Below are 21,241 nucleotides of genomic sequence, written 5' to 3' on the forward strand. Positions count from 1 at the left end.
ATATCTTAGTTTTTAATAAAATTTAATAAATTTTAATACACGTGTGCAAGTGTGTGTGGTCACATATGCAGGTAGAAGGGAATGTAAGGGGTATTTAAAATACTGACGTCACCTGCAGTGCAAAGTGGTGCTGATCCTTTCATGGTAATATTTTCTTTGTGAATTTATTCAAAGTCAAAGGAGAAATAAACAATCGTTTAACAACATAACACAACAATTCAGGCATGGTAATCTGTGTGCTATGATCACTAACTGGTGTTGCTTTATTTACCTAAGCAAACACAATAGCTGTGTTCAGCAGTTAGCACACCCCCGTGCTCAATTAATGAAACAATTTGCATTTTAATGGGCAATTGAAATGTACTTAGTTAAGCAAAGAGCTCAAGGAAAATAGCTATTACCCATTCAACCCCTGCCTCTGAATCAAGAAATTATAACAAAAGAAAAGAATAATTCAGCTGTGGATGTAACTGACAGGTGTATAACCATCTGGCCTTATTGACTTGACCTCTATATAGTCCATTAGTTGCACGTGAGATTGCAAGGAATGCATCATACATCCTCTTTTCCATTACATTAACTCGGCTGAAAACGCCTTTTTGGCTTTTTCTTGATAATTCATAATGGGGCACAATGTGTCCACATTTGTAAAAGCAGATGTCTGAAGAATAAAGAACTATACTGAGAGTCTGTGTGCAGGACCAACAATCAACCAACTTCACTGAGAGGATGTAATTAATTTATTGACTAAGGTCTGGAGGAGACTGAGACAGATGGACAAAATGACAGACAAAATCAAGGTAAAGCCTTTTGACAACCTGTTTATGAGATGTCAGTTTGGATTTGGATCAAGGCTTGTCGGGCTCCACAAGGGCAAGTGTTCGCTGATTTTTTAGTGACTCCCGTTGGCCGCATGCTGGCCGCCTGGGGAGGCGTGGGGTTCTTAGGTTTTTCATGTGGAACCATCCGGATGTCTAGGCAACAAAACAAGCTGAACTGAAAAAAACAGTAATGAGGAGCTGTCAATTATTTTAGCAAACAAGTATTCTATTGATTATTCTGGTGACTGACTGAGTAATTGGATTAGAAGTATTAGTGTCAGCAATTTTTATTTTTTAACAGTAATATAATACACAAAAAAAGAAAGTTTGTGAACGTTCCTGTTTGAAAAAAATCAACATTTTTAACGCTTAAATTGCAATATGTGTCTGCAGTGTGCATTAAAACGGTTAAAAAATCAAATGATGCATCTGCAGCTGAGTAAAAATAAAAACAGCCCTGATGTACATTAATTTACTATGTTAAAGGTCTGCGTACACTTGCCAATGTCAATCTCGCCATATGTACAGCTCCAGTATTTGGAAATCAGTATGTGGCGGAGGATGAGAAACGCTTGCTATTTTCAGTTTTCCTCCATTATTTTGCAATCCTTGCCTCTTTTCAGAAGCAAGCGCTCTGTGCAACAGGAGCACTGTATAGTTTGCACTGTATAGATGGATTAAACAAAGCCTTGAGGCAAATTATTTGCCTTGAAGATTTTTTGTAAACAAGTTATTCAAATTACTCAAGGAATCGTTTCAGCATTAAAAACAGTGGAGTCCCTGCTGTACTACAAAGAGTTGAATACCTATAGTAAAGCTTCAGTATCAGATTTCACAGATTCATAATGTTGATGCAATGGCAGATGGATTTCTGTCTTTTATTCCATACAGTAACCAGAAAACAGACTCAAACACTAAAGGCACAAATGGCTGCCATTCATTGTTAATAGAGCCTTCAAATAACAACCTGGCACCACTCCCGCAGCTCAAGACAAAAAAGTCGCCTAGCAACAACCTGGAAATAACCTACTGCACGTTTCAATTCTCTCCGGAAACAGAAACACAGCTGTTTTCCACTCATGATTCAATGAGTAAAACCACTACAAGCCAATGGGTGAAACCATAGCATCCTGAATCAATCTAACTTTAACAAGCTCCTGAGAAAAAGGATCAACAAAATCAGGAAATTAACTACTTGGTTGTAGCTGCTGTAGTGACAACGGAAGAGCAGTGCATGTAAACGATGTGCTGAAACACATCCGCTGGGTTCAGTGAGTAAAGTCGAGAGACCCTGCCTGCATACAGTTTTTACAGTGTGGGTGACGTAGGGTGTTCCTATCCTTCATGTACTTTGTGGTATAGCGACAGTGGAAAGTTTCTCCATGTCTGTTGCAGAATATGAGACTCTGATGTGTAGTCACCATGTCTACAGTCCTTCCAGCCTGTTGTCATTCCAGAGTTGTTAAACAGAGCCTCTTTTGCAGTGCTTGTGGCATGAGATTGTGGCATGATGCACAGCTGAATGGCTTCAACTCAGAATGCAGCTGAAACACGTACGGGCAGCGTCACTTGAGAACACGGCTGGAGAAACTGTTATCTCTGCCACTACACGGTCACAGGTTGAAACACGCAAGGCTAACTGTGGGGCCTGTGGTGGATGGACTGAATAAACCTCGAAATTTTATGCAGGAGTCTGGTGTTTGTTTCCCGTCTGAATGTGGGGTTTTTTTCTATATCTTACAACGTGCTGTTTTGCCAAACCCTAACCATCTGTGCGTTTGTGGACCTCCAGCATCAGTTGCCATGTGCTTGTGTTGAGTAAATATAACCACATGCAGCGTCCACTATGTGCATTTTTTTGACATCACGGTAGCAGCGTTTCCGAACAGAAGACACAGAAGGATATCTAGACGATTATATGTATATGTAGATGCTGAATATGTATATGTAGATGCTGAAGTCGACACATAGGCTAAGAGGTAGAGCAAGTTGTCCTCTTATCGGAAGGTCGGTGTTCGAGCCCCGATTCCTCCAGTCAACATTTCGAAATATCCTTGGGCAAGATGGTGAACCCCACATTGCTCCCGATGCTGCGTCATCGGAGTGTGAGTGTATATGAATGGTTACCTAGTAGCAGGTGTGCGGTAGCCTCAGCCACCAGTGTGTGAATGTGTGTGTGAATGGGTGAATGTGACAATGTAGTGTGAAAGCGCTTTGAGTAGTCAAAAAGACGAGAAAAGCACAATACAAGTGCAATACAAGTGCAGTCCATTTAAACTCCACTGCAAAGTGGCAATATGTGTCAACTTAGGATGAGAAAGTGTTGGTATGCCTGTGGTCGTCTGGTGAGAGGGGCTTGAGACAGAGATGGGAAAGTTGCAGGAGGAGGGTGTATTTTCAGGCTGCCGTTTTGTTTCACCTTCTTCAGAGTTCTGCCAATCCCAGCTTTAATTCACTGTGAACAATCTTTACTGACGTCAGGAGGTTGCACTAGAAAACAAAAGAAACCCAAGCTGAAGATTCCCAGTTCTTGCAGTCACTTCACAACCTCCATGTGTAGTTAGTTTATTATACTTTAATGCCTCAATGCAATCTATATATCCCCCTTTACATCACTCAAACAGACACTACCACTACTACCTGTTAACTGTAGCTGCCCCGTGAGTTACTAATAAAGACAGCTCTGTGTAACGTAGGTTTTTGTAAAGTGTAGGGTACTAAAGCCACAAGTCAAGCAATGCCAACAGTTTTATTTCTGTCAGAACAGATGAATCCTATAACATAAAACTTCACACTCCTAATTCTCTGAAAGGAAACATTCTCTCGACAGTCCTTTTCATCATATTTTGGGTCTAAACTCTAAGTCATGACTCTTGTGTGACTCACAGGCTTTCCAAGGGGACAATGGCTGCCTGCATTAATATTCTAGCCGTCTGCCTGTGCCATTCTTGTTTTTTTGTTTGCCTCCGTGCCTCCCTCTTTCTCCTTCTTCCCCTCTTCTTCTTCTTTCTCCCCTCATCTCTCATTCTCCCTTTTTTAGTTACAAATGCTAAGTCAGCTGGATTATTTGTGCAGACCTTTTAAACGAAAGCCTGCTTCATTCCTTGTGACACGTCATTTGTTTTGTTTTTGTGGAGTTGCACAAATGCTGATGCTCTACTTCTGGGCCCAGCCACCCAACACAGTAGTATTCTCAGCAGCCTGTTCCTAGTGCCCAGTGTGTAGACTTAATTAAGGTTTTAATTAATTCTCCATTTAGGTCATGTGTAAGTTAGAGCGACACACGGATCGAGCCATGCCTGCTGGCCAACATTTGTGTTACTCTCGTTGGTGGAATAAGGTGAAATTTTGTGGTCTAATCTAATAAGGTGCTTGTTTCCTGCCCTGCATTTACCATATGCAAATTCAAATTACACATTCTGATTAATGTCTGTCTTGTGTGTGTGCTGTGTGGGGGGATTTGGTTGTGATGAGAGAAGAAAGAATGATCTGATTTGCCATAAGCACGCAGAACACCTGTACAAGCAGCTGGCCTTGTGTAAGTGAAGTCAATCGAGTTTCACCTGTCTCATCTCATCCATAACTCTCAGACTGATAGATACAGCTCAAGCAGATTGCACTGGCTATTCAAGCTTCTTCCTCACTCGGTGTCTGAGATATTTGCTATTCTGATGGTTCAGAGCATTCCCCCAGGCTGTCTTTGGTACTCAAATGAACCCCCCAAAAAATTCTTTATGTCACTTCCTTCAACAGGGAGGTCAGAGGTCATGTTTGGCAGCAGAACAGCGTCCCTGGAGCTGGAAGGGATTCTAAATTTTTGCTCATGGACCCTTCAGCAGGGCACATGCTGTTGACACGGAAGTTTCAGGAAGTTGGAGGGATAGTTTCACTTTTCACAGGAGCTCCTGCAGTGAAAAACGACTGACGCTGCGTAAGTAAGAAGTGATTTGTTTTGCCAAAGCACCCTGAGTGCTGGTCTGTAATGAAAACACCATTCGTGATGTGTCTTCGATCAAAATATAAAGCATTCAGTTTGGACATTTCCTAGCTTGATTACATAGACATCCCTAAATGGGCCCCTTTATATTTCCTATCTGAATGTGTTAATGCAGTTAGCTGACAGGAAATAAACAGGACTAAATCTGTTGCCCTAGCAACAGGGTAGCAATGAAAAGATCTAGTGACAGTGACAACAGCTTGATGGTACTGAGTTGAGTCGGGATGCAGTTTTCTACAAGAAATGCTGTTATGTCTGTTGATTATCATTTGCTGCCTTAAAAAAATAAAGAATCTATCCAATCGAGTGTGATGTCTTTAGAGTGTAAGGTAATCTTTTTTGTTGTTGTAAGTGTTGGTCTCTCGGTTGACACCTGTCAAAGACAAACACTGCATTCATATTTATGTATTTAAGCAGACACTGGTACTGAAAGAAGACTGAAAGTATGTGTTTGTCGTTTGTGTGAGCCACAACCAACATACATACAGTACTTCAGAGGAAGACGGTCGCAGAGAGCAGTTGACACCATGAACAAGTCACTAGTCACAGAGATGTATAGCCATTCTTGATAAGACAAATGCTTTTCCTCTGAAGGTTTCTCACTTTTCTTATTAAGATTTCATACTAAACGTCTCTATTTTTTTTCTTCTTAATCCTCTTTTTCCAACCTGTGGAATATAAAACGGCCACTGATGTAATCATGATTTGCACTTCAGGTCAAGTAAAAACCTGCTATTTTTTGGTTCCAGCTGAATATCAATTCCTCAGGTCTTGAACCAATTTATTCTTGGTTGAAATGCTCTAAACAGTTCACAGTTAGGTGGAGGTACTGTAATGGAACCAATTCCAACGTGGTGGAAAAGGGGTAACAGAAAGGCCCTAACTGGATAGCAGGTTCAAACCCAGAACCCTCTTTCTGTCAGGCCACAGTGGTAACCACTGCACCAACCCCTGGAAGGGGTTACACAAACGATTACCATATACTGTACATCAGAGGAACAGACCGAGTCACCTGAGGTTGCACCAACACCAACAACCGATTCTGGGTAGAGAACTCATTTCAATTGCGGAGATATGGGAAATCAGCAAAATTGTTTATTTCTTTGGTCATTTTCAGCTGGGACTGTAACGTTTTAAAGATATATAGTTAAACATGGTGGTCTGACATATCTGACGTTTCTGCTGTGCTTATTTTATGGTGCTATATTTTATGTTCTGTGTACTGTAAAATCCAAATCTACCGGCATGGAAGCTAGGCAATGTACCGCTGTGGACAAGGGCTGCAGCAAAATGTCATTTACCCACCTGAAAAAATAAAATAAAATATAGGTAACGTTTGCACTAAATTTAGAATAGTCTTGCCACTTTGTCTTACACACCAACTGATAGAGGCTGCTGTACAACAGCGACTCCTGTGTTCTGCAAGATGAAATTACTGGATTTGTCGACGGAGTCTAGTGGTTCTGAGATAGCCGCTCCATTTTCCCTGTCGTAAAGGGCTGTCTGATGGCGAGCTTAAGAGGCAAAATTTTTCAAATATAGCATACACCTAATCGATCTTGAATTTCTTCAGGCAGCTAAAATAAAACCAATGAATGGAGTGTTCCTTAAGTACCATATGACTTTATATATGTGACCCAGGGTTTTTCTACAAAAGATGTATTGTAAACAAAGATTGTGATTCGGACTTTAACTTAACTATAATTGGCTGACCTGATTTAAGAAGCTGCTATATAACCATACCAGTAATAAACCATGTATGTATAAATCTTGTAAGAAAAAGACATCACGAAGTGTTCAAATTAGAAGGCAGACAATAACAAACATCACATTGTATCCTGTGATAACATATGAAAATATGCTTTTGACTGTGTTTTTATTTTCAGTGAGAACAACAGGACAAAGGTTACTTTAACCTGCTTGTTGCAGAACATCAGTTGGTGAGTATGTTTCTCTGAGTAATTCCGTTTACGCTTATCTCCGGTTTGATTCATTGTGTGTCATTTGGAGGCATTTCATCATGCTTTTCTTTGATATTGCCAAGGTTGGCTCTGGGGCAAAATAACACTGGATGAATCCATGGCTGTAAATCTATCCTTAATTCTCTTCCTCCCTCACTCCAGTTGTCTGTCTGTGCAGCTGAGATGATAGTTGACAACTTAATTGAAGGATTGCTATGGGAAGAATAGGAATTAGATCCACCTGCTTCTGTGCCTTGTTTTTCCTCCAAATGTCTTGCGTACTACCCCAGTCAACCTTTGCATTTCTTCGACCTCTGATTGAGTGAGTATCAGATTGTCCTTTTAGGTTCTTCCTACACGCAGTTGGGGAATTGCTTGTGACAAGTTATCAGGCCTCAAATGATGTCCATAATGGCGGATTAGCCGTTGATACTGCCTTTCATGAACAGCAGAGAGGCGACTGGCATTGTGTTTAATGAAAGACTGTATCTGCAGCTACTGCTGTGGCTCGCAGTAGCTGTGACGTAACTCAGACTTTAAGAAGCGGCCATCAAGCTGTCATAATACCTTTTTACAGCTTGTGACTTAGCATTTTGATGTGGGAGATGCAGCTTTTATCACTATCTGCATGTTTCACAGGCCTCATCTACACAGCCACATTTGACATTGATCCTAAAGCTACAGATCTTTATGGCTCCTTCATTTACAGAAATGATTGCCTACTGTGAAACATTTAAATGTTGGTTATTATGCTTCATAAGGAGCACATATAGATAGATCATGTACTGTCAAAAGACTTTAGTTCCTTTTGGTATTTTAGACAACTTTCTCAACTTTCAACAATTTCTGGCGTCCATTCTGGAGAGCACCTACTGCGGTGTAATAGCCTGTAATTTGTGAGAGACAGTAGCCGACAGCAAGGGCTTCGGTGCACCATTAAAGGATTTATTCAAAATGGAAGAATCCCATCTGCAAAACGGAGACAAAAAAATGACTAAAGGCAAAGTCATTCTGCTCTCTCCAAAAACAAGGGAAAAAAGCTTATGAAGTAGAGACAGAAGATGATGATAATATAAAGTTAACATTCAACTGCTGGGTAGCATTAAGTTTTAATGCCATACTTACAGAAATGGTTTTTCATATTCAGACATAAACTTATTGCTTTCTTGCCTTTCTTGACAAGACTCTTCGGCAGTCTCTGCCCTCAACCAAGTAGTTCGGCACATAAGCCCCATAAACACAGCAACACGTCATTTTAACACTTTTTTGTATGTTTAACAAATAAGATATATTAATTTGTGAGCTTTCGGGAGGAGCTGGTTGGCTGATATTGTGCCACAATGTTTCCCTTTGGTTCGAGTCTTTACGCTAAGCCATCTGGCTGCCTTCTCTAGATTCACCCACAACAAACAGAGATAGAGGTGGTGCTGATCTTATTGAGCTCTTTGCAAGGAAACGGACAGGTGTATTTGCCATCTCAGCTACAAAAATGAACAGTACAAGCTGCAATGGGGCTTAAAGCTTCAGTGCTCAGAGAACTGATATTAATGTCCTTCTCACATCCACTTGCACCTCAAGTCATCATCGAAGTAAACTGAGATAAAATGATCAATAAAGTTGATTACTTATGTCAACATCATCAATATTATAAATTTGCATCAAGGGGCAATCCTCTATCCTTAGACTTTTTATTGGGACGAGGAAAAATTCTACTCAAAACAAGAAAAAGGAAGAAACCTCCTCTTCCAGAATAGACAGACAATAAATAGATGTCTATGTACAGAATAAAAAGTGAAAGTTTAGTATGGACAATCAGGATGACAAAGTTGTAGATATATTGTAAACATAAGGTTTTTTAATGTGTTGCAATTATAATTCTACATCCGCTATTGATGATGTTGAGTTGGCATTTAGTTGTGTGTGTGTGTGTGTGTGTGTGTGTGTGTGTGTGTGTGTGTGTGTCTGTCTGTCTGTCTGTCCAGAGCTAATCTTGCAAACTACTACACCAGTGTATGCTCAAGGAACACTCATGCTTGCAATGTTTCACAATTGTTAAAAAACTTCTTTTTTTTTTAAACTTTTTTTTAATCTGTCATTGACCGCTGACTCCTCTAAACTGTCCAGTGAGGGCCGCGAGTTTTCCTGGTAATCATCTGGGATAAAAAAAGGGAGCCTTAATGTCTGTTGCAGGCCCCATTTAGAGATATGTTGTGGCTCAAAAACAGAAAGCTAAATTGGTCTAAATTTTAACCAGAGCATCTGCAAGTTAATTTCATACCGGGTACGCTATGATCCACTAAAGTTAGACACTATACGAGAGGAATAAAAAGAAGAAGCCATTTTCTGTTATCTTTGCTGCCACCTTGACTGTAAGGGAGCCAGGAGGGACAATTCAAGCACTGCACTGCATGCATTGTCTAAAGTGGCCGCTATCGGCTACAGCTCTACTGAGTGCACTTTTCTGGTTAAAACTATTTTGTTGAACACGCTGGGAAAGTTGTCCAAGGTTGTGACTGGAGCCGTGGGAAGAGGGAATAAAAATGTAAAAAGGTTCAATGTTCCTATGAGTTGTGGGCCACACTAAGTTCAATATTGTGTGAATAAAATATCTGAAATGCAGGCTAGGACATTGCGAGGGTTCCAAAAACAGACCCAATTAATAGTTTCTAATTATGTTATGTCGTAATATCTTAACTGTATGTTAAGAACATTTATCCAACAACAAATGGTGCATTATAAAGCACTATAATTGCTGTGAATAGCTGCAGTTAAAGTAGAGAAGTGCTTGTAGGGCCTTATAATGCTAAATGAGCTCGGCTATCGGAGCTCTATTTTGGTCAGTGAAACGCACAGAGCCACGGCAAACTCTTTAATACCAAACTTTTAATGAGTCCTGTATATTTTATCAATCTTGCCTTGAAGACCATATGCATATTTGCTAAGTTGGTTTTGTGCCAAGATCCATTGCACCTCTGAGGTGCAATTTACAGATGGCATGCTCACTGTTGTCCAGGGAACAGTTCATTTGACACCAAACATTGTTCCCAGGTTGCATTGAGACAGAGCATGACATTTTATCTTCTGTGTACCATCTCAGGAATAACCCCCTGCCATAAGGCCCACCGACTGGAAAACTCTCTCTGCAGGCGCCTCAGTCCTTCTTCAAGATATCTCTTTCCATTTCTGACCTTCTCTCCCCCTTTCTCTCTCTCTTCTTCTCTCCCTTTTTCTCCTCTGTCTCTTCCCTCAGTTTTTGTTCAGAAGGTTGCAAGTGCTTTTCAATTATTGCTTGAACAGAGCTTCAATTACCTGTAGAGTCTGACTTCTGAAATCCGTGCAGAGATTTTTTAATGTCTGAGGAACAGTTCTGTGAGGAACAGATCCTCTCTCTGATGCAAAGGCGGGAGAAAATCAGCAGGCACTCACTCTGAAAGCATGGGAAGTCTGAGCTTACTGTTGCCCCAGCTACACAGTGATTATTGCCCGTGTTCAGCTTCACACTCCCAAGATCCTAAATGTATCATTCTCAACATGACTATCAAATTGCACAGATGAATGCATTGACGCATTGATTATTAGGACACAATAGGTACAGGTTTATTTAATCAGGCACCTGTACATATCACCTCAAGCAGACACTTGTAGGTTGTGGACATTTAAGCCTAAAAACACATCTCTGTATTTGTTGAATAACGTGAAGTGTCGTCAACATAGTCTAGTAATACTCCTGTTTACAAGCAGCTGTGCATACTCTTATAACGTGCTCTGATATGTTTTTTTGTTACGTCAAAATATGAAATAGTAGAACAGCATAGTCATTTTGCCTCTTTGCATCAAAATAGAATAAATAAAATAATTTTTATTCCTTCATCCTCTGAAGAAGGTCAGTTTTACAATATTTGTGCATATCCCATAAAAACCTGTTGATGTCCAAGTCCTTCATAATGTTTAAAAGCAGGTGTGTGTCTCCTTACGACCCAAAATATGTGCTTTTCGCTTTTTTGCATGCATCAACTGTTGGCGAGTTGGTTTGTTTAAAACATATCCATGGCAACGCACACAGATGACTGTACACAGACAACAAGCCATACGTTGCTGTTTACATAACCCACATCAAATTTAGAATATTTACATTAGCAAAATATTAGCAGAATAGCATGTAACCATATTTAGTGAGATCATCAAGATTAATCAATATGTTGCACCACCAACAGTGCATTGCTCATACATACATATGACCCGTACACATTGTTCTTCATGTTCTTCCCAGCACTGCTCTTTTTATGGCATACTCACGAGCCCATTTTTCAGCATGTGATTGAAATGTGCCAACATTAGACAGCATCACTTTCTCTGGGACCTAATCCCTGCCTCGCTGAAAGCTGTTTATATAATTACCCATTCTCTCTAAAAGATGGGATGAGGGAGCCCTGCGCCTATGTGTGAAGAAGGGGAGAGTTTGTGTGTTTGTGTGTGTGTGTGTGTGTGTGTGTGTGTGGGGGGGCGGCTGACTTGGCTCATACAGAGGAGTTAAATATATGGTATCAGACAGAAAGACAGCCAACAGCAAGGGAACAAAGTTAATGGTATTTTATGCCAACGGGTATCTCAGATTGCAATGAGAGTGAAAAAAAGGAAAAGAAAACAAAGCCATAACTGCTGAGCATAATTTAATAATGTGGTATAATAAATATTTGAGGGGAGTTATTCTGTCACCATTTAAGTTGTGGATGGAACACTGTTACGCTATCAGTGATGAATATGCTTTAGTGAATAGATGGGAAAGCGATGATTGAAATTCATGTTAAATTGCACAATGCAATTTCAGAAGCCATTTTGTAGCAAATTTAGCACACGATTTATAAATCTATAGTTATATTAAGAATGAGTTTGTACATGATTTATGACATTAGATATATTTCATCCTACTCTGGTCCAAAACTCTGCTATTTTCATTTTATGGATATATGTATTTATTCAATGTACTTGTCCAGTGCTTTAAACTAAAACTTTACAGCTCTGGCTCTTTTTCCATATGGATTATCATATTTTATTCAGAGGTGGAAAGAGTATTTGAATATTGTAATCAAGTACAAGCAGTGTTACTAAATTTTACTCAAGCACAATCAAACGTACCCAGTAGTAGAACAACAAAAGCAATGTGAGTCCTTGTGTCCAAACCATCAGTAAATTCAATTTTTTAGACACAGCACTTTGCAGCTTGTGTGTGCAACTGATTTTTAATTGCTTTAGCCTGATTACAATTAACCAGAAAAGAGAGAGTACTCAGAAAAAGCTGACTGATAATAAATAACAAGTTTGAGAACACCAGCAGCAGGTGCAAAAAGCAATATTATGCTACACAAATTAAATAATAATAATAATAATAATGATAATAATAACAACAACAGCAACAACAACAACCATAATAATAATAATAATAATAATAATAATGATAATAATAATGATAATAATAATGATAATAATAATAATAATAATAGATAGTACTTAAATAGTGCTTTTCTATGTATTTAAAGATGCTTAACATGAAATGCAAAAAGAAAACAAATACACATGCAAAATAGAGAATAAAAAATTTGGGGGAGCAGTGGGAGATAGGTATTGGAGGCTTTTGTGAAGAGGTGGGTTTTAAGTTTATTTTTAAATGAGGCAAGTGAGTCTGAGTTGCGGATATTTGGAGGGAGGGAGGGAGGGAGTTCCAGAGGGTTGGGGCAGCAATGGCAAAGGCTCTATAACCGGACACTTCTTATAGAATCAACAGCAGCATAAAATCATTATGAAGGCATACAAACAGGGGCTGCCTAAAGATTTATCACAGAAACACAGAAAAACACACCACAAAAACATATTAGGTTCCAGCAAAGGAGAGACTGCACAAATGTCACCCTAGCAAGCACATGCAGCATTGCCTGGCTATGCAGAGGCTGGTGCTGTTATCAGGATCTGCTGTGGTCACTAGTCTGAACGTGAAGTTTGTGCGCTGTGACGTCCTCTCAACTGTCTCTACACTTAACTTGTCTGCTCATTCATTCTCAAAGCATAACGTTAATGTAGTTCAGTGCACTCGGCTTCTCTATCCCACTACAACCCGTCCATTAGCCTCTCTGTCCCACTATGCTCCTCAAAGTTTTCCATCATGTTGGGCTGAATGCAGTCACATAAGGGATTATTATCAAAACTGCACAAAGTCTTCACACACCTCACGGAAGGTGAAAGTTTATTTATTTAATTTGATTGTGCTGTTGAGCACTTGCAATCTTCACTAGATACTAGGCCTGGTGTTCCGGTCCAGGTAAGACTGCCACTCTGCACCCCTCCCTCCCCTCTCACTGAGTGTGAACTTTTACAACATCTACCTCTGAACAGTGTCAGCGGAGTGCAGCATCTGGTGGTCTGTGCTCCTGCAGCCACAGACACAGCTGACAATTTATTTTCTGTCTTTTGTTCATTAGGTTTTATAGACTTCCTATTTGTTTAGGGTTTAGATGGCAAAAATCAGACGGATATGTTCATGTCTTTTTTCTTTAAATTAAGGTAAGATCGTTATATTACATGCTGTCTGTTAAATACAAAAGCAGATTTTAAGATTAGTATTATTTTATTAGTTATTTCTGGGGCATTTAAGCCTTTATCATACATATAACGGTAGAGAGATGACAGGAAATGAGGAAAGTGAGAGATGGGGAATGATATGCAATAAAGGTTCCTGGCTGGATTTAAACTGGGAATGATGTGATTGATGCTCAGTGCCTTAAACCCCGAGGGCAAGCTGAATAAGATTTCACAATTTAAGTAAAGATACGGATGTTTTACTTTTTTATCCATGCTATTAGTGTCACTGTATGCATGTCATTTCATTTGGTCAAGCACTTTGATCCATAGTAAACTATATTGCATGAAATTAGGCTCATATAATCCTGGTTCCAATATGAGGAATCCAGCCTAGTTTCCAGAGAGTAATGTTGGCTATGTATGTTTCTGCAAACCACAAATATGTTACATTTTGTATGTTTCGTGCATATGATAATAGTGTTTCTAAAGTGATGTAGTATATGAGCTGACAAGCTGCAGACCACTGTTCCAGACCAACAAACACCAGTTATTTTTATGCAACTAATGACAATTTATCCAGTGGATTTTTAGACCCCTAATATTGATGTTTTAACTGTTTTTTGAGTGTGTGTGTTTTTTTGTTTGTTTGTTTGTTTTACAGAAACACTGCAGCATTTCCTGCCAGGATAGTGCCACCAAAACCTTGTATTTTAAGCCGAAACATGATTGCTTCCTGACCATAACCAAGTGGTTTTTGCAATCAAATCACCAGAAAAAAATGTTGACATTGAACATTCCTGCAAACCACAGATAAATTACATTTTCAAATTATTATATAGCACTGAATTTTTTTTTTTCCTTTCAACAATGCTCTAGTTAATGTTTGGTTTGCTTAAGGCACAAAAATACCTTGGTTATGGTCAGGAACAGATCATGATTTGGCTAAAAATAACTGCTTTGCTGACAACGCACTGGCATTAATAGTAGCAATGTCTCAATAAAAAAAAAAAAAAAAACCTTTTCAGGCCAAAATCCCACTGGAAAAAAATCTGCTTTATGCCAACCCTGCAGACAGGGATGTAACAATTCAACCAATTCACAATTTGATGGATTTTTGATGGATCTCAGGATTTTTTTTAAATACAAAATGAGAAAAAAATAGGACTGAATCCATATCAAATTAAACAAGCCCTTTTAATTTCTGAGGTTAGGTATAAAAGCTGAATTCAAATTATGCAATGAATGCATTTCTGGACATTCACAATGTCCCCTACTGTTAAAAAAAAACCCCAACTCTCACACTACCGTCAAAGGCATCGTATTATTATAATTATATAACTATTATAATATATTATGCAGCTCAATGCACAGCTGAGCCTAATTACAGATGTAACTGGTGAATTATACCTTTGGCTGAATCAGTTCACACTGCTGAAAGTTGACCCAAGTCTTACAATGTAGGTCTTAGTTGAACAAGCTGCTATTTTGGTAGCAGCATGGCCTTTCCTCTGCCACTACTCTCAGGGCAATTTTGTTTTCTGGTAATGAGCATTAGAGCTCATTACCGGAGCTTAGAATTACTTTTGTTCCACTTCAGGATACCCTGTTGCTCCCCAGTGCTACCATGGAACCTGATTTTCTGGTTGTGTGGAGATTTTCTTTAAGTGGCCACATAAGTATGAGCTATAGTTTTCAGACACGGCATGTTAGTGAGGAATATTTCTCCTATCAGGAAACTGTATAATTTACAGCCACAGTGAGCCTTCCATATCTAGGAGAAATGGTTGATATAAAATAATTATTTGCAATCTGGTCAAACTGTGGAATTATTCTCCAGTTGAAACTGATTTTTGTTGCAGCAAAATGGATCAGCATTTCACAGAATTCTGTCCACAGCGGAGGAAACAGGATCTCTGAGCAAAGCAAAGAAATGTCAGGATCACACAAATGAAAACACAGATCGCATGACGGGTTGATGTGGACCTAATCAAAGTGACTGCAAGTGGCCGAGCAAACAAACATGGCCCTTTGATGTAAGGCTGGCTTTCTTTTTTGCCCCTGCCATTGAGATTAAGGAAAATGAGATTGCTTTCATGCCTTTGCAAATATCTTCATGTTAGGAATTGATTTTCCCTTGGCCCGAGATGCAATGAATAATAAATTGGCAGAAAAGTTCCCCATCTGTGAAGATGGGTAGGAAGCATGAATCTCTTGAGGGAAAACTTTAAGACCATAAAGTCTTACTGAGTGGATATCTGAAAACTGTGTATTTCAAAATATTAGATATGCTTTGTTTGGCAGTGGATAATACTGCCGTGTAAGTGATGCTATTACCTGTTGATTAGGCCAAAACTGTGCCAAGTAGCATTAACCGAGTCCTTCAACCCAATCACCAGGAGAAAATGTTGGCATTATACGTTTCTGCAAACCATGAATGTGTTACATTTGCATATTATTTTGTAGTGCACAGACATTTCATTTTACAACAGCCCTGTAGTTAACATGTGGTTAGGTTTAGGCATAAAAACCATTTGGTAATGTTTTGTAAAAGAGCATGTTTGGCTTAAAATGTCTGTTTTTGGTGGCTTAAAAGCCACTGAAAATGCTACAATGTTCCATAAAACATAACAGCTTTTTGTGGCACTATCCAGGCAGGAAACAAAGAAAAGTCTTGGTACAAAACAACCACTTTTGATGGCACAATCCCAGCAGGAAACACAGAGATGTCTCAGGACAGATAACCACATTTCGAGGCACTATGCCGGCCTGAGATGCCGCAATGTCTAAGGAAAAAACAACCACATTTTATGGCACTATGTCTTGGTGCAAAACAACCTCAGAAAATGCAACAATGTCTGCATAAAACAACTGCATTTCATGGAACAACCACTTTCTGTGGCACTATTTCAGGTGCAAACACTGGCATTGGTCGATAAAAAATACCCACGCTGTGTGGCTAAAAGTTGCTGGAAACAGCAATGACTCACTAAAAAAAACAATCCTTTTTGCTGCTTGTTTATGCTGAACAATGGCCTGTAGTTTGGCAGGCATCTGGCCTATGTATCACGACATCCACCATCCCATCCACCTCCAGATGACAAAGTCAGTTTATATAGTATGTCACAGAAATTTCAATATGATAAGTATGAAACAAATGTAACATATATATGTGGTTTGCAGAAATGACAATGCCAGCATTTTCCTCTGGCAACGGGCCTTCCCTTTCAGCCCATCAATAATTTCAGCAGATACCTCACAATACATACCGCCCTACGTGCTAGTTGAGCTAGAGAACACCATGGAAAACGCCTTTGTAACTGTCCTTTTAATTGCGATATTTCTCAGGATGATGCAAATTATCCTGTGAATCATTTCAGTCCTATATACAAGCCGGATTATGCTGGCCCTTGTAGGCTTGTTAAGTAGGTCTGGTGGTCAAAATGGATTTCACATTTTAATGGGCTTATAAAACCACTGGGCAGTTTGTTTTCCCACAGTAACATTCCCGTTGTATATGCTAACTGGGATGCCACTTAACACTGCCGTTTTCATAATGGTGTATAATTACTGTTAATTTGCCCCCAAAAAAGGGAGTCAGCGGTCTCCTGTGGTTGTTGTACTCTGTTTCTATTAGGACCCATCATGAAGCACTGAAACAGACCAACTATTGTGTGAGAAGGCAGGCGAGAGGGCGCAGTAGATGCATTGTATTTCAGGGGAACCAAGAAGATAACCTTTTAACAGCACTGAGTTATTACTCTGTTCCAGTAGTTTACTCTGCATTTTGTGCTGCACTGTCAGCCAAGCTGAAGTAAAAATTACTGATGGCTTTGTTAACTCTAATAAGAAAACACTTTTGTCATATAGTTGCTTGCTGAGCATTAAAAGATAGGCCATTGATTTTTCATTGTGCACAGATGGAGATGACAGTAGGCATAGTAAACAAAGGCTCTGCCATGCCAGCAAATATGGGAAACACCAGATTTTTTAACAAAATATTGGACATAATTTCCCTCTGATATTTTTTACTTTCTCTGACACTGAATATAACCCTTGCTTCTTTTCCCCACTGTGGGATTTAGAGAAGAAAGAAGTGTTTGGCTGGAGTGAGATATGGGGTCACATCTCTTCAAATGTGAGAAGCTTTGCAGTGTCAGCAAAGTGAGCTGCACCCTGGGAATATATTGTGTAGCACAGAGAAGAGCTCTCAGCCATTGACTTATTGTAACATCTATAGTATGTCTAGAAGCGATTTCTAACTACCAGGAGGTAAAACATGTCCGGGTCCATGGTCATGTACATTCAGTATGTAATTCAAAAAGTCAGTGTGCAGTGTCCCATTTTCAAAATGTGCCCCTCCTAAAGCCTGCTTTATTTACATGGCATGCAGACAGAGCAGATGTCTGATGCATCTGCTGGAGTGTTTCGCACATTACCAAGTATTTTACTCCTGAAAGATGTGAAAATTGTTGTTTGCAAACATCATAAAATACACTTTAAGTTCCTATAACACATTTAAATGCAAAACTTTGTCTTTGCTCAGGTTTAAGTTAAGACTTATTTCTATTACATTGATAGCAAGTGTGTTAAAATACGTGTTAGTGAGCACCTCTCTCTCTCCTTTTCCAACCTGACAGCTAGGACAGGATAGGACAGCACTCACTCTATCAATCCCCAAGGGTTTGCCACTGGTCTGCCATCAGACATAAAATAAAAACAACGCATGCAGCATGTAAACATAGACACAGATAAAATCCACAACATTAGATCACCAGGCAGAGGCATCAAACAGAAGCACATAGCTCCACTGCAACAGCAACAGCACCAAAATAGCCATTAAAGATCAACATGGTCTATAGTCAAAGGAGAGGGGTGTCATTTAAAGTGCATCAGTGCTAAATACCATCATCAAGTCGTTCCTGCATACAACGAATAAATAAATACCATATCAATATGCTAATTAAACAGGTTAATTACCACACAGGTGTGTTGTAGGCAGGCCCAGCCCTCTATTTGCAATGTACTATACCAGCAATACTACACACAGGCCAGTATGCCATACACATAAATCAAATAACAGTAACAAAAAACGGCAATATGGCTTACACATGACACAAATCATCAGTGCAAAGATTATGTGCTCAAAATGTCAGCAACATCAAAGCATGCATGACTCATCAAGCTGGCATTTTTCAAAGCCATGCACAAATAAGGCACCATATAGACCTTCATAATAACCCCAGCTGAGGGATGACAGCACATAGCCATTTTTTCAAAAACAATACAATTCCAGCTCTTCAAACTTGAAAGCATCATTGCAAATCTCCCTATACCACTTGCTTGCGTAGAACTGTGTGGACAAACTGTCTGCAGCCAAATGACCAGAAAGTAAATAAAGCTTACCTTTCAGAAGTTCCCACAGTGCTCTGCGAGGCCAAACGTCCGTCCAGCTCCTTCCATTCATGAAAACGCTCCGCTCAGCTGACTTTAGTGGGCGCCATGTTTTTCCAGTCATCCATACCGTCTCTTGGAAAAGCTTACTTTTCTCACTTCCAGAAGAGTTTACAACAGAAGCACAATGTAACATCCTTGCTCGCTTTGACACACCGAAAACTTTCAGTCAGGATCGTTACCTGCGCCCGCAGTCTTCTTCTTCTAATGCCGTGGTCAGGCTGTGCACTGTAAAGAGCACTGCTGCCCTCCACAGGCTGAGCGCAGTTAACTCACAGCTCAGAGTACAGACCGGGGCGCGTAGGTATTCAACAAGCGTTTCAGCAACAGTCTGACACAGAGCAAAACATCGACTTAAAGGAGACGAGAGTCCCACATCCGGTAGCTGGCGGAAAAGCTGTTGTCTTTCACTCGCGTAGTTGTCACGGTAAAAAACAACGTGGTGAACCGTTTCCTCTTGTCTCAGGCCGACTCACATGCGCCATAGCCTTCCGCTGCTCCCGCATTGTTTTTTCGACCACAATCACACATGCTGTCAGTCTGCCAGGCTGCCATTGGCTGGTGAGAGCTGGGGGCGGGAGGTGGTGGGGGGGCAGCTCCAGGTGCAGCATGATTGACACATGTCTTAACAATTCATTATGCTTGACTGCCTAGTTTGACTATATGAACGCGCTGGCACTGGTCGTGGGGTATACATCATGAAAGGACACTGTTAAATGTGCAGTTTTATCATGACAGAGACATTAATTAGGATTTTAAATGACTAGTGCTATAGAAATTTTCTTTTGTCACAGATACCCAGTCAGTATCTGGTGTGACAACCATGCCTCAAGAGAAGGTTACTTTGAAGATTACTTTTGAAATGTACTTCATCAAAGTAATGTAACTTATCACATTTGATTACTTTTTGATTACTTTTCTTAGACATGTTTTAAACAGGGCAATAAAGCTGAAAAGACCTAAAAACTTAAGTGCATTATTGTCATGCTCAAATTTGTCCCAACGGTTTTGATGATTCGTGTTGTCCAAATGAATGCCAAAGGAAGGTATTCCCCAACACCACCTGGCAAAAAGATGTATAGCAACAGATTCATGTTTTATTGAACATATAAACTTGTTACTGATTTTTTTTTTCAATATGTACTTCTTTGTAATCACCAACATTTTGATTAGTAATGTAATTTAATTACTTTTTCAATAACTGTAACAGATCACATCACTGTAACTAGTACTGTTACTAGTTACATGTAACTGTGTTACATGTAACGGCAGTATAAGTATAACATGTGTTGTAAATAACAAATGATGTGAATTTTGAATTTTGATACATCTCAAGTCTCAGGTAAGCAAGCTGTGAAGAACACATTGCAAATTGTGGCTGTTTCAATTATAAAGACTTACTTGGACAATTAACCAGAAAAGTTTACAGTATAAAGTATATCTGTGGCAGAGTTTCTATGAATTTGATCCGCCGTGAGCATTTTCTCAGTTTCTGTGTTAGAGCACTGCTTGGCGTGACTTGAGAGCAGAACATCTGTGGCATCCATCAGTGCTCCTGACATGACTTTGTGTCTGAGTGCGGTTTAATCATTGCAATCCCCTACCCCCCACCCTGCAGTGACTCATCCTGCTTGACTGAGACCTTCTATCCACCCAAATTATAGCGCTACACTACCATGTAATTCCCTCTCGCAAAAGGCGGATCAAAAATGTTTTCTGCTGTAAGATATTTTTATCCACCAACCAGCCTGAGTGTTAATTATAGCAAATATTCATACATTAAAGTAAAGCCCTCTGTGAATTGGCAGAGTGCAGCAAGCAGCACTCTTTGACACAGTCGTAATGTTTAAATCATCACAGTGGTATTACCTCCACATGTGTGTTCCCAATGAACTTATTATCTTCAGCTGAACGCTGAGAAACTGGAATCATCGGGATTGCAAAGGGTGATAAGCGTAGCAGTGCTTCATATTTGACTTTAAGTGTACAACAAATATTAATGACAGCAGCAGAGTGAATATCAAGACATAAAAAGCCATCAGCAGCTGCTAAACTGTGAGGTGTGGCTGTGATAACTGATCAGTTGGTTGACTGATTAATTGCAGATGTTGTCACAAGAGGCCGCATGTTTATGCAAATAGAGCAGCTCTTCAAGATCCCAGGAGGGAATTCTGCATTGCATTTCTACCTTGCTATAAAAATAACTGATAAATATTAATTTAAGCATGCATACATAGAACTCTTGTTAGGAGATTTGATAGTATTACCCCATTACATGTTATATTTCCTCCTATAGAAACAAACAAACAAAAAAGGCTCAGATTTAAGTTGAAATAACCTTAAGTTCCATTTCTCATAATTAGGTTCAGAACAACTGCTGGTGACTAATAGAGAGCTCCATCCCTATTCGCCATCTTCTTCTTCTTCTTCTTCTTCTT

General features: G+C 39.6%; 1 long non-coding RNA gene across 1 annotated transcript; it reads right to left on the bottom strand.

The window, feature by feature from the left end:
• Positions 1-743: 743 nt before the first annotated feature.
• On the bottom strand, positions 744-19,310 carry LOC148189189 (uncharacterized). The gene is made up of 3 exons (XR_015776891.1): positions 18,756-19,310; positions 3,241-3,311; positions 744-974 (listed from the first exon to the last, which is right to left on the bottom strand). It is a non-coding gene; the product is annotated as an uncharacterized LOC148189189 (long non-coding RNA).
• Positions 19,311-21,241: the final 1,931 nt, after the last annotated feature.

This window comes from Plectropomus leopardus, chromosome 7 (genome assembly GCF_026936395.1).
Source record: "Plectropomus leopardus strain MGB_pleo_1.0 chromosome 7, ASM2693639v1, whole genome shotgun sequence".
NCBI classification, from domain to species: domain Eukaryota; kingdom Metazoa; phylum Chordata; class Actinopteri; order Perciformes; family Serranidae; genus Plectropomus; species Plectropomus leopardus.